This window comes from Anguilla anguilla, chromosome 10 (assembly GCF_013347855.1).
Source record: "Anguilla anguilla isolate fAngAng1 chromosome 10, fAngAng1.pri, whole genome shotgun sequence".
NCBI classification, from domain to species: Eukaryota; Metazoa; Chordata; class Actinopteri; order Anguilliformes; family Anguillidae; genus Anguilla; species Anguilla anguilla.
In genome coordinates, this window is record NC_049210.1 from 9,742,968 (window position 1) to 9,758,320 (window position 15,353).

Sequence of the window (15,353 nt, forward strand, 5' to 3'; positions counted from 1 at the left end):
ACATAATTCTTTCATTCTTGAAGAATAATCAAAGGCCACGTTTGCCCCTGTAACAATGGCACAGAATGCCAGGCATTCTAACATCCTCTATTGGGCAGAATAGAACAATGCAGCTGGAGCAAACAAGTCAGCCCTATCCTTGACAGTCTATGCCCGGTCGCTTGTACAGGATACCTGGCTCTCTCTGCGTGGCATGACAATGGCATGACACGTTAGCGCGGCTCTGGTGAGTGGCATATTTATGACACGGGAGGACTTCAGAGCGTGGGCACGCGGGCGGTTCGCACATGAGATGCTATCTCTCTCTCTCTCTCTCTGTGGGGAAAGGGAAGCACGGGCTCCAGCTGAGGGCCCTGCCCTGCAGTGCGAGCCCGCGCACATTAATAACCATAACAAAAGGACAGCCGCATTTAGAGGAGGTTCAAAGGTCCTGTCATCGTTTCCTCCGCAGTCGACCCACAGGAGACAGAAGACTCTCTCCCCCTCAGACTCGTGGAGCCATATTCCTCCCTTTAACAGCATACATTCTCAGCATTTCAGCACAGAAATATGTCAGATGCTAATCTTTCACTCAAATCCCACCAGGTCATAAACTATGCCTGAGTGTACCTTCGTACCAATAAAGATTAAGAATTGAATGTACTGGCTTCGCTAGTTAATCAGGAAACAGGTTGGAAACGAATGACGGGATATGAGCTGACTGTAACTCCTTTGTGGAATGTAGTCTGTTTTCTGTGTGCTGACTTACTCTACATTCCACATTATAATTGTTATGTGCCCTATGGGGATGAAATGTACCGGTAATGACATGTGATATGGCCACAGTTCTTACAGTAATTCTTCTCAAACCAGCTTTCCAGCCCAGTGATAATGATTTTGTGGAGTTTCAAATTGCTCCACCAAAAATAAAAGGTCACAAAGCATAAAGTTTCCAAGAAGGAAATGCTGCTTTTGTCTTTTAAAATTACCTTGCACTGGGTTACCATTTTCTAACCCATACACCACACAGAATCACAGCTTATAATGGGTTACATTGACTAAACCACCTGTGCCCTGGACCCCATTCCCTCACCTCTTCATGGCACCATCTTTCCCAGCATGCTCCCATTCATCTCTTCCATGATCAGGGCCTCATGGTCCAGTGGCAGTATGCCCACGTCCTTCAGGGGGGTCCCGTTTACACTCGTGGTTGAAGAAACAAATTCTGGACTCCTCGTCTGTACACAACTGTAGGCCAGTCTCCTCCCTTGTCAGGTCTGCCTCTATTGCTCAAATCAATCAGATGAATGCACTGTTGTTTCTCCAGTATTGTAAGTCACTTTGGATAATTGTCTGCTAAATAAGTGCAATGTAATATGCAATGAATAGTTTCATTTTACCTAAGTGAACTCTACATATTCTTTTCTTGCTGTATGGATCAGTATTTATAGAACATAACATGTTTTTGGCCCAAAAGTTGAATTAATTTGCAGTCAAAGGGGAAATCAGCTTATGTTCAGAAAGTGCCCTCGATGGTGTTCTGGGTTCCCTCTGCAAAATATTCGAATGGTATATGACCTGCCTATTTCTCCTCTCAATTCATGATGAAGTTGTTTTGGATGGTGGGTAGAGCATTACGTAAAAGCTAGGCTGCATTTTAGATGTTTACAGCCAATCCTAGTAGATAGTGAGAGGAACACTGATTAAGTCCTTCTAATCAGTTCATCTGAGCCCTATTTAGTAGATAGCAAAGGCAATGAAGTTAATGTGTTGAGCTTCACTGATAACTCTGCCAACTAGAATGTGTTCTTCTTGGAAAGTGGCTCTTTTAAAAATTTTTTAAAAACTTTCCTGAAATTTCCTAAAAATGAAGAAGCTTATGGTTTGAATCTACTACATAGTTATGGTTTCCCGTTGTAGTTACAGCTTCTATTGTCCAGCTTCTTGTAAAACTGACTGATAATAAAACTGATTTCCTTCCCAATATCATACAGTATGACAAAATGTTGCCAAAGGATGCAGCCTGTATTAGTCTAAAGGTATAAATGTATTGCCTACTTAGCGATACAGTATTGCATTGCTAATGTATCAATGTGCTTCTTTCCCTATAAACTCCAAAAGAAAGCAGCAATAACTTTGATAAACAGTGCCAGTATTTAGTGCTAAATACAAATACCGCTTCATGCCTGGCACTATTAAGTTGGGAAAATGTGTTTTTCCAATCTTTCCAGTTCCACTTCAAAGTCAATGTTACAGCTAAAGCGTAATTCCCAAAGACATACTTTATTAGTTCTTAAAAGAGCCCATTATACATCTTGTAAATAACTTCACAACTGAGTGCAGTTGTCTAACTCTAAAACATGTCTTGCACACTGGTAATGGCAGAGACATATCCAGGAACCAACAACCGTGTTTTTGCTTTACTTCAGTTTAGTAAGTATGTAGGACAGCAGAGTGGCAATGTTGTAATACTCTCAAAATCACATCTGCAGAACAGGTTTTTGTTATACAAAGCAGAGGGGTTATCAGTATATGTCATATATGGTTATCTATTCCCTATGATTATGACAGCAATATTGCATAATGTGTTAACGAGTGATAGTGTGAGATTAAACTACTATAGTACCTTTGCCTTTAGAGTTTTATTGGGCCTGGATTCAAGGAGTCACCACAGTGCCCAACTGTAGCCTTTCATAATATTGTATTAGGAGTTTTCTGGTTGGCATTTGTTTGTTAACACAGCTATAGTGTATCTGTTTTTTATACAAAACTGTTGTAAAGCTTGAAAAAATGTTTTTTCTAGTAGGGATGAAAAATTACCACTAAAAGAAACTCCATACGTGGAAGGGAAGCAACCGACACTGATGTCACAAATACACCGAGAAACGACTGTTTAAAACAGTTTGTCATGTGTAGCAACGCATTTAGCTCTGTGGTAAACAGAGCAAACGGCACTTCCCCGAAGCTTCTTGTGGAGCCGAAGCCCTGCGACTGCTTCCTATTAGGGGCTGTTTACTGTAAGCATTGCGCTAAAAGCCAGACTTTGTTTACTTGCATAATCTGAATGACGAAAAAGGCTAGAGGAACAGTCACGGCAGACAACAATGATGCCGGCGGCGATGCGTTTTTCGGTGATGCGGGGCTTGGTAACAGCCTTATTACGAATCCAGTCAAAAGAATCTTACCGGAATCTGTAAGGAGGGCAGGAGACTTCGTGAGAACAGAGGTGTGGAAGCGAAGAAAGGACTCTGGGGTTTTTGTCCACGCCCATGGGCATATTCCCAGCAGCGCGTTGGGTGTGGGGAGGCACTACCTGAGGAAAGCACCTTTTGTACTCTGCTGCATGGTGAGCCTGATCTCACAGGAGACTCTACAGGCTAAAAACAGCAACCGCTCGGGGTCTGCGATGGAAAAGCAGAAGTACTGTTTAAATACATGAAAAAAAAGTATGGCCCCTTTTGGCCCCTTGACATCTTCAGAGAAGATGTATCCACAAGACTTCCTCCATCCGTTTCTGGGAAATGACTGAACCCTTTGAAAAAAACCATGGTTCTTTCAGGAAGACTGTGGAGACCAGTACAGTCACAGTTACATTACATTACATTTATTCGGCTGACGCTTTTATCCAAAGCGGCGTGCAATAAGTGTACACCGAAGGTCAGTTCTTTAATTCGAGAGATTATTTTTTTTAAAATTACTATTATATTGTGTAGTCTATACTTGCAAGCTTATCTGTTGATTTAACAGTATTCCTTCCAATTTTTTGTAAAATGTGTAATTTAGGAAGAGAGATTCTTTGGCAGGTTGTGTCTTCAGGACAGGTCAGTGTGTTTTCGAAAACAACAGCTCGGAGGGCTCGCAGAACAACAGCAAAACAAAATGGCGGTGTGAACAGCGGCCTGTGTCCGGAGGCGGCAGTGGCACACACAGACCTTCTGCTTTTCCTCATTTGCACTGTGGGTGGGTGGGTGGGTGGGTGGGGGTGGGGGGGAGGGGAGTCCCGGCTGCGGGGATTAAGTGACTCATCACTGCACCCATACAGGCGCTGAGGCAGGCAGCATTACACAGAACCGGCCTGAACTGGATGCCGCGCGCTGATCAGAGCACGGCGGCGCTAAGACGGCTGAAGGCTGCGTCGCATCTGTCTCTCTTAACCCTCGTCTCAGCCCTAAGCCCTGGCAGGGGATCAAGGCATACACTATCAGGTGGAACACGTTAGGGCCACTCAGTTGGGAGATGGGGGGTGGGGAAAAGGTTAGGGGGGGCTCAGTGTGTATTTTTCTACAGTTACCAAAGCCAATTAGCCTCCCAGTGAGTCTTCCTCATCTTCCCAGCTTCACACTGGCTCTAGTGCTTTCTTTCTCCCATTCTGGCACCCATAGCTGTTTAATATTAAAGACATGAAAACCAGTAAAAGGCTGGAACAGATCTTACCAACTGCTGCATTCTCTGTGTTGGTTGTTATTAGAGGTTTTCGTCCCATATCAAACTGCATAGAGAGCATTTACATAACATCTACATTGAACTTACACTGGGAATGTCTGAATTACGTTATTTCTGTGCTGTCATAAGACAAATATAGTTTACAATTAGACTATATAGCGTAGCTTTTGTGAAAGCATTAAACTGTAAAGTCTCACTGCCACTCCTGTATATTTCTATCCCATTTTGTTGCTTTTTTGTTCTTTCTTGAAATGCGTTTGTTGTGAACGCTGGTCTCCTCTGTATTCGCTTGTCAGCGTAGTGTCTGAGTGTCAGGTCTCCAGCGCTGCGTTTTTCGCACCGCTTGCAAAACAGCGACAGATGAAGCGGGGGGGGGTGGGGGGGGGCGGCTTAAATCTCGGCGGTGATGGCGTAGCGCCCTGGGCCGGGGTGTGTTCAGCACGGCGGCAGTGTTCCGCAGAGCGCCGCATCACCGCGCATACGCAATCAGAGCAGGAATGAATCACTGGCGTGAGCAAATGGGGATTCACTGGCGGCCCGCGTTGGACGGGGGCCCGCGGGCCCGTCTGAAATTCTGTCACTGAGGTGCGAGCGATGGCGTGGTGGACCACGTCAGAGGGGAGCGGCTTTGCCCCATGTGGATAAGAGTGCTGATTATGTCATTAGGCACGAGCTCAAGCTACCGGCTTTAGCCTTCGTGAAATCTTTTCAAAACTGCAGCGGTGGTGCCCCCGAGGCTGTTCAGTGAAAAACAGTCACAAAAACAACAGCCTGACTCGCTTTACATGTCCACTACTATAAGCCAAATAAATGTTATCAAAAAAAAAACCCAGTGTAAATGCTTTCTATGTACTGTACCATTATATAAAAAAAGGGCAGGATCCAATTAAAATACAATCATAAGAGGCTGAGAGAGGGTCGCTCACAGGACAGTCTAATCACGCTCCTGTCCCTGGCCGGGACCCCAGATTGCGTCTGGACGGCCGCCAGTTCTAGAAAGTTCCAGATGCAGGACTCCCATTGTTCGTCCTGCCTGGCAGGAGAACAAGGTCAGAGCAGGAAGGAGCTCCTCGCCCCGGGCCTCGCGACAGGCACACCCAGCTTGGTTCCCTGAGGCAGCCACCCCCCCCCCCCCATCACCGCCCCCCAGCCAGCACCCACGGTCCCAGAGGGGCACATGTAACCGTGATTAACTCGTAGCTTGTATTGAGAGCTGGTGTGTAATACAACGCAGGCGTGATGAATGCTAACAGGAGAGGATTTCGCCTGGTCATACCCCGCAGTTTGCTGTGTAGTGAGGTCGCGGGGTCGCGTTTGAGGCAAGGCTTCTGAGAATTCCACCTTAAGAGACCACACTGAAGGAAAATGACTGTGTGGATTTGGCCAGGTTGTGTGTCTGCACAATTTCTACATACAGATGGTATTTATCAGAAAATACAGCAGATCCATCAAAAATATTTATAAATTGTAATAATTTAAGACGTTGGGCAATAGTAGAGACTGAGCCGAAACAGAGCCCACATTTATTTAAATGTTTTACTGAAAGAGAATTCAAACAGTGATTTTGGATGGTAACTGGACTCTAAAAGATGTCTGGTTGGAATAAATCCATTTGGATGTTAACACAGTAAATTACGAACTGAGAAGTGAACTAAATATTAAAAAAACCACTTGCTGTGAATCAGTGTATTATCTGGCCTGTGTTCCTTCCCACACAGGAAGTTAGTCATGTGGATTTCCAAACAAATGGAGGCTGTGGATGTACGCCATAGCAACATATCGCAAACTCAAAACTCAGAGAGAAAAACATTGAAATACTGTTCCTGGAAAATCAAACAACGGGGAAACAAGGTAAGAAAAGCCGACCATGCCAGTTCTACTTTTTTAGGTACCGGCTCAAAAAAAACCCCTCTGGCTCTGTGTGTCTTCAACACGGTAAGTGTAATTGCATTTAATGCACCTGCTTAGCGCGCACTGTGCACTCACTGGAAACCTAGGCCTGCGCGTCTCAGCTGGTTCTAACCGGTTCTCGGGAAGAAAGAAAGTCAATCCTGCGGATGATTTAACACTCTGCGATTACAGGGGGCCCAGGATTTCACCGAGCAGACCACACAATGGGAAAAGCAGGCCATGCAAATTTAATACCAGCAACATGGCGGGCAGGATAGCAATCATTGTCAGCAAAGTGCTATTTATCTGTGCTGATAATGATCGCTTCAACAGACAAGCTTAATTAAAGCGTCATTATTAAAATTCCAAATTCCTTATCCCGATCTGAACCTAAATTTTTTACTTGAGATGGGCCCACAGCCAAAAGAACATACTAAAAGCAGAGGATGCAGGTTGCTCCAGTATTTACAATTCCCTTTCCCAGACTTGAAAAGAGGGGAGTACATTGGGAGCAACTACAGGAGCCAGCTCTCGGCTTTCATTTCATTTTTAATACAGGAGAAAGGGATTTGTCTGATACGAAGTTTGTATGAGGAACTCTCAGGTTCATAAGGCAATATCTATTTAAATGGATCACTGGCCATTATACTGTAAATACAGTGAGCTCCATAATATTTGGAACAAAGACTTTTTTTTTTTCTTGAATTGGCTCTCTACTCCAGAATTTTGGATTTGTACCCAAACAATTCACACATGGAAAAAAAACCTGATTCTCAGCTTAAAGGGTATTTTTGGTTGTGACTGAGTGAGTGATGAACTTACCCCATTGGTCGGCCGGATCACGCGTGTTAGGTCCAGCCATATACTAGGTTTTGACCTGGTCTTCTTTTAATACATTTTGGATTCACCATGTAGAAATTACAGCACTTTTTTATCCATAAGGGCACTATTTTAGGGCACCATAATGTTTGGGACAAATGGCTTCACAGGTGTTTATGATTAGTAACGTGTTCAATTGCTTCTTTGGTGCAAGTATAACATAGCTTTCAGTATCGAGCTTGATTCTAGGCTTTTGATTGTCATTGGAGTCCGTTATTGGCATTTGTCAACATGAGGACCGGAGTTGTGCTGATGTAACTGCTGATAGCAGCAGCACAATGAATTTTAAGAGTACAGAAGCATCTTATCTGCTAAAGTTAAACCAAATGTCTCCAAACTCAGTGGATGGCGTTTCATCCTACCGCAAGACAACAAAGGAGTCTGTCAAAGCTAAAAACTTGAAAAGTGGCCAGGCCATAAACCCGATCTGACTCCATTTGAACATGTGTTTCATATGCGTTAAGGCAACTTGCCCACGAAAAAAGCACCAGCTGAAGATGACTGCAGTACAGGCCTGGCAGAGCATCACTAGAGAAGGTACTCAGCACCTGGTGATGTCTATGGTTCACAGACTTCAAGCAGTCATTGCATGCAAAGGACATGTGAAAAGTACTAAACATGACTACTTTCATATGTTTAAAAAGTGGTGTCATTTCTACATGGTGACACCAAAGCTCTTAAATAAAAGCTGAGAATGTGCAATTTAACCACATGTGAATTGTTTGATTACACATCTAAAATTGTGAAGTACAGAGCCAAATCAAGAAAAATGTGTCCCAAACATTATGGAGCTTGCTGTATATATAGTACTTACAGTCCTTATTGACCGACAAAGGAGTTTGGAAATAAATATATCTTAGGATGTTAGCAGTTGATTCAATTTTGTGTACATTAAAATCACTTGGTTATAATTTCTCACACCCTTGTACATGTGGCAAACTTAGAGCCCACAGTCAACTAGCCTTGGTTGTTTATTCTATCCGTCCATATATTTCATGCTCTGATTGCTCAGTTGTCAGATGTCCCAATAATTAAGGTCACATGACAAACTTGTGAAACTGGAATGCCCCAGTTAAAGAAGCTGGGTAAAAAAATTTTTTTAATTACTTTTTGTTTGTTTGTTTGTTTTTGTTGTAAAGCACTGAGTAACTCCTTAGGTAAAGTATATCTACAGGTTCACTGAATGCCTTCAGATTCATTAATATTTATTTCATGACAACAATTTTTTACTTTTTAGGACATGTACCTTGTTAAAGAGGAGCAAAAAGATTACAAACCTATTAAATCAAACGATCAGCTCACATACACCGATCAGCCACAGCATTAAAACCACCTAATATTGTGTAGGTGCCCCTTGTGCCGCCAAAACAGCTCTGTCCCGTCGAGAGTTTTTTAAATCATGTGGAAATAATGCACCCTCTAACAATATCTTAGCTTTTTATAGCCCTGTAGCAATCCAAATATACCAGAGGTGAAGTCTATGCCTGGACGGGTCAGAGCTGTTTTGGAGGCATGAGGGGAACCTACACAATATTAGGAAGGTGGTTTTAATGTTGTGGCTGATTGGTGTATAGGACAGGAAAAGGGTAGTTATTAGCTTTTCAATAGTAGCTAAACCCCAGCTTCATCTTAAAACAAAATCTATTATTCCATCCCCTAAAAATAATAGCTTTACATTTGCATAAAGTACCCACCTACAAATTTAGTGACCTTAAAATCTATAGCATGCTCAGCATGCTTGAAAAAGCAATCTTATGAAAATTTGAAAAACCTTATGAAAAAATATGTTTTTTTATCACCACTGTTAGTGACAAAAACATGCAGTGGAAGTGAAGGGCAAACCAAACCAGCTCAGACTGGTTCCTGCTCTCTCAGATGAAGGATAATCAGGTCAGAGAAACAGATTTTCATTTGCATTGAGTTCTATCCGAAACAACAGACGGCCAATGCTGCAATACAGTTGAAATCAGTTCAGTCATATTGTCATACAGAGCTGGGCACGCAATCCTTTCAAAACAGCCCCTGGCAGGTGGATGGGTCACACGTGAGCTGGGACTGCAACAGTGACTCAGAGAAAACAATGGCACATGTGAAAAGACTACCCCCCTGTGGTGAGAGTGAAGCATTACAATTTATATAGCAGACAGAATGTAGGTAAATGAAGGTATATGATAATAGGTTTGCTTGCTATAGCAAAGCAAACTATTGTTATTATCCATTTTTCTTCTTCTTCTTCATCTTCGGCTTTTTTCTCTTTTTCTTCTTCTTCTTCTTCTTATTATTATTATTCTGGGCGGTTTTCGTAGACCAATCTGCTCTTATCCTACAGTTCTTCTTAGGTCTTTTGTGACTTTCTGGATGACTTGTTGCGGCACCCTTGGAGAAGTTATGGCAGGCTGGCCACTCCTAGGAAAATTCACCACTGTCCCAACTGTTCTCCATTTGGAGATAATGGACTCTGTGGTTTGGTGGAGTCTCAGAGCCTTGGCCAGACAGATATATTTCAACAGACATATTTCTCATCTCTCCAGGATTTTCCTTTGATTGTGGCTTAGTGTGCTTGTAGAAACTTGGTGACTACTTCACACTGATGGTCAGGTTAAATATTAGATTCAACAGGGCTGGCTGTGTTCAGTCAGGTGCATCTAATTATCAATTACCGACTAAAGCCCTGGCAATCAACTAGTGACACCCTAGCAACCATCTAGTGGGACCCTAACCTATTCTAGTTATAGTTGTTAGGTATCATACATTTAAAACATGTGTGAAAACAAATATAATACTCATTTTAAAATGTCATCAGTTTATGGTCCATTGAAATTACTGTTTGTTGTTGGGCATTCAGGTAAATTCTGATATACAAACACATTCAAAATTGGTTTAATTATATGAGCAATGTATGTTTATTCACAATGACACTAGACAATGACAAAGCCAATCAATGAATTATCGGATGGATAATAATGTGGTGTCCAAATGAATACGTTATACTGTATTATTTGGTATACTGGGATTAACTTAATCTAAATTGTTTAAAATAAACGAGAAATGTATTTATTTTGGATTTCATCTTTTTCTAAATGTACTGGCATTGTTATAAATGTTGCTTTCACAATTATACATGAAACACATTATTTTCTTGCAGCACAGTTTCTAATCCTAAAATTGGCTGTTTAGAATTAATTCAACAAACAAAAGAAAACTATAGAAACGTTGTATGGAGATGATCTTCAATCATTTTTTATACATTTGAAGTCCATCCTGTTTTGCATGGTTTCAGCATTTCAGAGATATGCTATATCACCATCACTCCACTGGAGGGCATTACACTCCCAAATCACATTTTAAGAGTGTTATCATGCAATAAAAGAATCACACACAGGAAAAAGTAAAGGCAAAAAATAACACTGATAGAAACTCTTCAATATGAAGACTTCCTCTGATTTGGGTAATGATGTGGCTCGGCAACCACACAAATATTTTTATAAGAGTATTTAAAGTCCAACATACTACCGAATTGTAGACATTCAGCCTTTTGGTAAATGAAAATGTAAGTTACACTTTAAGGATAAAAGTAAGGAGAATTTATGCATGTGGAAAAATACACAAACAATGCTTGCAGCTTGTTCAGTACTGATCACACCCCTGAATCTTCATCACTCTAGCTAGACATCTGTCCAGCCGAAAAAGTTAATTAATGAGATCACAAGGTGACTAATTTTATATTCCAATACTTTGGCAACAGCATTGGTAATTCGCAGAATGTGAAAAGGAAATTATAACCAAGAGATAACAGATAAAGGACGGATAAAGACAGAACTTCAACACAATGCATTATACACATTTATCCAAGAGAGGAACTTTCAGCACTAGTGACGTTTACTCAAAATAAAGCTGATTTTTGTTAGTATCATCTCATTACTTAGTAACCAAATAAGGAAATACTAAACCTTCAAACTTGTAATGAGGTGTTAACATCAGGAATCTTCAGCAGGTATAGCTGAAAAGGGCACATATAGCAACACAGCCATTGGCAGAACGTGCCTGCCCCATTATGATCAGTTACAGGAAGTACAGTGGTCAACTGGGCATAACAATAGACTACACCTCCCTCCCCTGGAGCTTATCTCTGCAGGCGATACCTTGGTTTATTTATCCCCCACAATCTCCAGCATGTTCTTATCACTGAAATGCTTTTGCAATTCAAACTAGCTGTATAGAATTTGAGGTAATCTGTACAGTAATAATACAGACATTTGTGTAATAATAAAGAAATTTGTTTTGCATGCAAATGAGTGGGTGCATAGCAGGAAAGGTGTAATTAAAAATATAAGAAATATTTTATAAATCATGTAACCATAAAATCTGGCAACTTGGGACTTACAGATATCAATTCCATAAAAAGTAAGTTGCAAACAAGGGGGTGGTGTTTTAATTTTACTTAAGCGGAAGTTTTTTGAGGGCAGAACTTTTGCAGTGTTACTAAGGTGTAGCTCACTGCACCTCAGACTGTGTTATTTCAACTATTGTATTGTACTGTTGGTTTAGCTTAACTTAGTTGGTTTAACAAGACAGCCTAATACTTTGGTGAAAGATTAAATCCTTCTTTGAAGAACCAAAGAACCATTGAGACTGAGAAAAGAAGTAGTTTTTGTTCAATAATTCAATAAACACATAAAGGTATGATACGATTTAAAAGTCTGCAATATCACATTCCTTTATATTTGTGCTGTCATGTTTACAACCGGACGTCTAGCGTCTTGCCTAATGAACACAATATTTCCCCAGTAACGACCAAGATGCTTATAGCATGCTTATAGCATGTAATCAATGTAGTCATTCCAATAAAATTAGAATATATAACAGAGAAGATAACACCAAAGAAAATGATGAAACTTCAGTAATTGAGCACGCGCAAATAATTCCTGAAAGGACGATTTAAGCGTGTGACTACGCCCAGGAAGCACAGAAACCGAGCTCTTGGCAGCGACGTCCGAAAGAAATGGGTGCCTTTTTGGCAGACGGACGAGGAAAGAAAGTTGTCGTCTAGTTGTCGCGTTGTGCCACATCAAGCCCCGGTTAAAATGGATTTTAAGACAGAAGTTTGTCTTTTGGAACAAAAATGATGATGACCGCTGATGATCATGATTAATACTTCACTGACATTTTGACATTTATGAACGTTGTCTGATGGATGAATTGCAAATAATAGTCTGAAAGTCTTTCTTGTCCATAATTTACATAAGAAAACATAAGCTCTGACTAACATTTTCCTGTGTGTGCAATGGCTGCATGCAATAGGTTCATTTTATTTTTATACAGCACTTCTATTGCTTCCTTGTTATCAATAACACAAGCGTCCTGCCTCAGGAGTTTCTGGAACAGTTGTAGTTTCTGTTCCTTTACAGTTTTGTGTATTACTGATCAAATTTCCAGAGAATATGTCTAGCCCTGTTCTGCATTGAGCTGAACCTGTTTGGTCAACTCCATTTGTGATCGCGTGTTGAAAGGAAGTGACATAAAGAGCTTTTCACTGAACAAACAAAATAACCACTAAACAGACATTTTGTCCAATCCAAACAAATACAATTCATGTACTGTTATTGCCATCACATTTATTACTTTATTTTACTATTGAGGCCAGGGTAAGGCCATGGCAATTGCTTCTTGCAAAATCCAAAATGCATATGGACATGCTTTGGAAATTGTGGGAAGTTACAAGATTTTCTACACAGGATGATGTGATGTTTATGTGCGTCACCGTTAATAGATCCCTATAGTACATTTCATAATTCTACTCCAGATGGCTTTGGAGAGAAGGCCATTCGCTCATGTCATTTACATGTTCTTGTACCTGAGGGCATTCAGGAGCGAACATTGTCAGTTTCTGTGGCCCCTGTGTCAGTATATCACCCTCCTGGAGGTGAAATGTAAACTACATTTTGGAAATGGACTCACCACTGCTCATTCCATATGGATTTTTCCCTAAATTTACAAGTGCATTTAAATGAATACAATAAAAACAGGAAGCCACTTTTTTCCAACTAAAATTCCATTACAAGTTACCTTATTGCACACAACCATTATTGTAAATTTATGATAGTGTAAACTCTTACTAAAATTCCAGTGTTTTCTGGTTCCAAAACTCACCATGGCACCTCTGCAGGCAAATAATGCAAAAACTCTGTTTCATCAGTGCAATTGAGATTGTGCCATGATTCTCATATTAAATACATTAAGAATAATTTAAACCCCCTGATTCGTTACTGATACATTATGCATGATCTAATTATCACACAGTACTGATCACAGAAACAGGCATGTTGTAACTTGTAAAGAGAAGCATTCCTACTTTGACCACAGACACGCCAGAGCAATGCAAAAGTAATTTGTTTCAGGAGGGATTGGTGGTTAGTGAAAAATCTCCCCTCTAATTGTAATTAAAATAAAATAATACTTTCTGTATTCTGTAACTGAGTTAGAACAGATGAGCTCAACGGCAATAGATGTATGCAGTTCACAGAATGATCAGTTACTCACAGTTTCAGTCAATCAGAGCAATACTGCATTGTCTCAGAAGCACCACGGTGATGACCTGGAGTTGAGCTGCATTGCGTAGATGCAGAGCAGTATAGGTATGGATTTGGGATTCCAGCACCATGCAGAAAATGGTGGCCAGTGAACCAAGATGTGAAAAGGGAACGTACTGCTGTCAAGACGTGAGGGATTCATTTCCTTCGCTGTTCTTTTTCAAACCAAAATGTTGTGACCGACCTGTGTTGGGCAATGTCATTCTTGAAGTCAACTGCAGTTTAAAAGGGCAGCGTGAAGCACATACGTCATGCATCATATGCTCACTGCGGGGATTTTTAATGTGCGAGAATGATTATTCATCCTGGCACCTGCTGCTAACTTCCTGTGCCACAGAGACATATGTCATACACTGCATTATTGGTTTAAATGACTGATTTAAATGACTAATAATAGAGGCTGACGACATTTTTCAAGTATAATCATCTACAATATGCTGTCACAGGATGTAACCACAAATAAGGAGAAACTACCAGTGAAACAACTTCCAATGTACTCTGATTTTCTAATGTTAAGACAGGAGAATGAACACAGTGTACATTTCTGGCTGTATTCTAGTGTTTGAGACACATTAGCTACATTTTGTTTTTGTTGGGTAAAATGATGCACAAGATAGACAGCAGACTCATGATCATCAGTGTGCAAGTACAGGCTAACAGTCATCTCCCAACCCCCCCCCCCCCCCCCCCAAACAGTCAGATAAAGTCTCCAGTCTGCGTATTTAATTTAGCCCTTTGAAGAGTAGGTTCTTGGGAAGGTTTTTCTTTTCTTCAGTCAGTGTTCTAGAATTCCATTGCTTTTAATTACTAGCAGTGATTGTTACATCTGCATTAGAATGTTCAGTTAAGTACATTCTAATCGCACAGTTGTGAACTCCCAATTTAAAGGGTTAAGGAGACACACCTAAATGGTCATGTCTCACAATAGGTGCAAGGAGGGAGCACAGGCTTACATGACTCAGTGCTCTTAGCGCTTGGAGTTTAATGAGCTGCAGTACATCCAGTCAGAAATGAAAAAAAAAAAAAACATTCCCCACTTTTTATGGCCTTCTGGACACTCATCTCTTTATACTGTAACTGGGCTCACCCAAACCTCTACTGAAACTAGTTTCTTGCACTTGAACCTGTTGTTTGTGTGTGGTGCATAAGAATGCACATTTAAACTGAGCATATGTAAAGAAAAAAAAAAACCTTCCTGATTTAGCATGCATTATTGTGGGAACCTGACCAGCACATCATGATTAACACTTTTTGGCCATTGAATCCTTAAAAACCACAGTGAGTTAAGACCCCAGTTTAACATCTAATCTAAAGGATGGCACCTTGGACATCAGTGCACTGGGGAATTACATCGAGTAGCATTGTGTTCTGTGACCTTCAATTCAAGTCCTTGCCAAGCCCAAATCTACTAAACTTCATGGGCCAGTTTCACAGACACAGATTAAGCCTAGTCCTAACCTAAATCCAAATTTGAAAGGAAATTCTTTGTACAAAACTTAATTTAGTCCAACATATTCCAACTAAGTTATGGACATTTTAATTGTGCTGGAGAATCCTAGATGAAAACGATAT

The 15,353-nt window shown here is 40.8% G+C and overlaps 1 long non-coding RNA gene across 3 annotated transcripts in view; it reads right to left on the reverse strand.

The window, feature by feature from the left end:
- Positions 1–3,440, reverse strand: part of LOC118206883 — a 70,143-nt gene extending 66,703 nt beyond the window's left edge. For all 3 annotated transcript variants that reach the window (XR_004761267.1, XR_004761265.1, XR_004761266.1), the window contains exons 1-2: positions 3,165–3,440; positions 1,073–1,262 (exon numbers count right to left, since the gene is read on the reverse strand). This is a non-coding gene — a long non-coding RNA (uncharacterized LOC118206883). The remainder of the gene's footprint in view (positions 1–1,072; positions 1,263–3,164) is intronic.
- Positions 3,441–15,353: the final 11,913 nt, after the last annotated feature.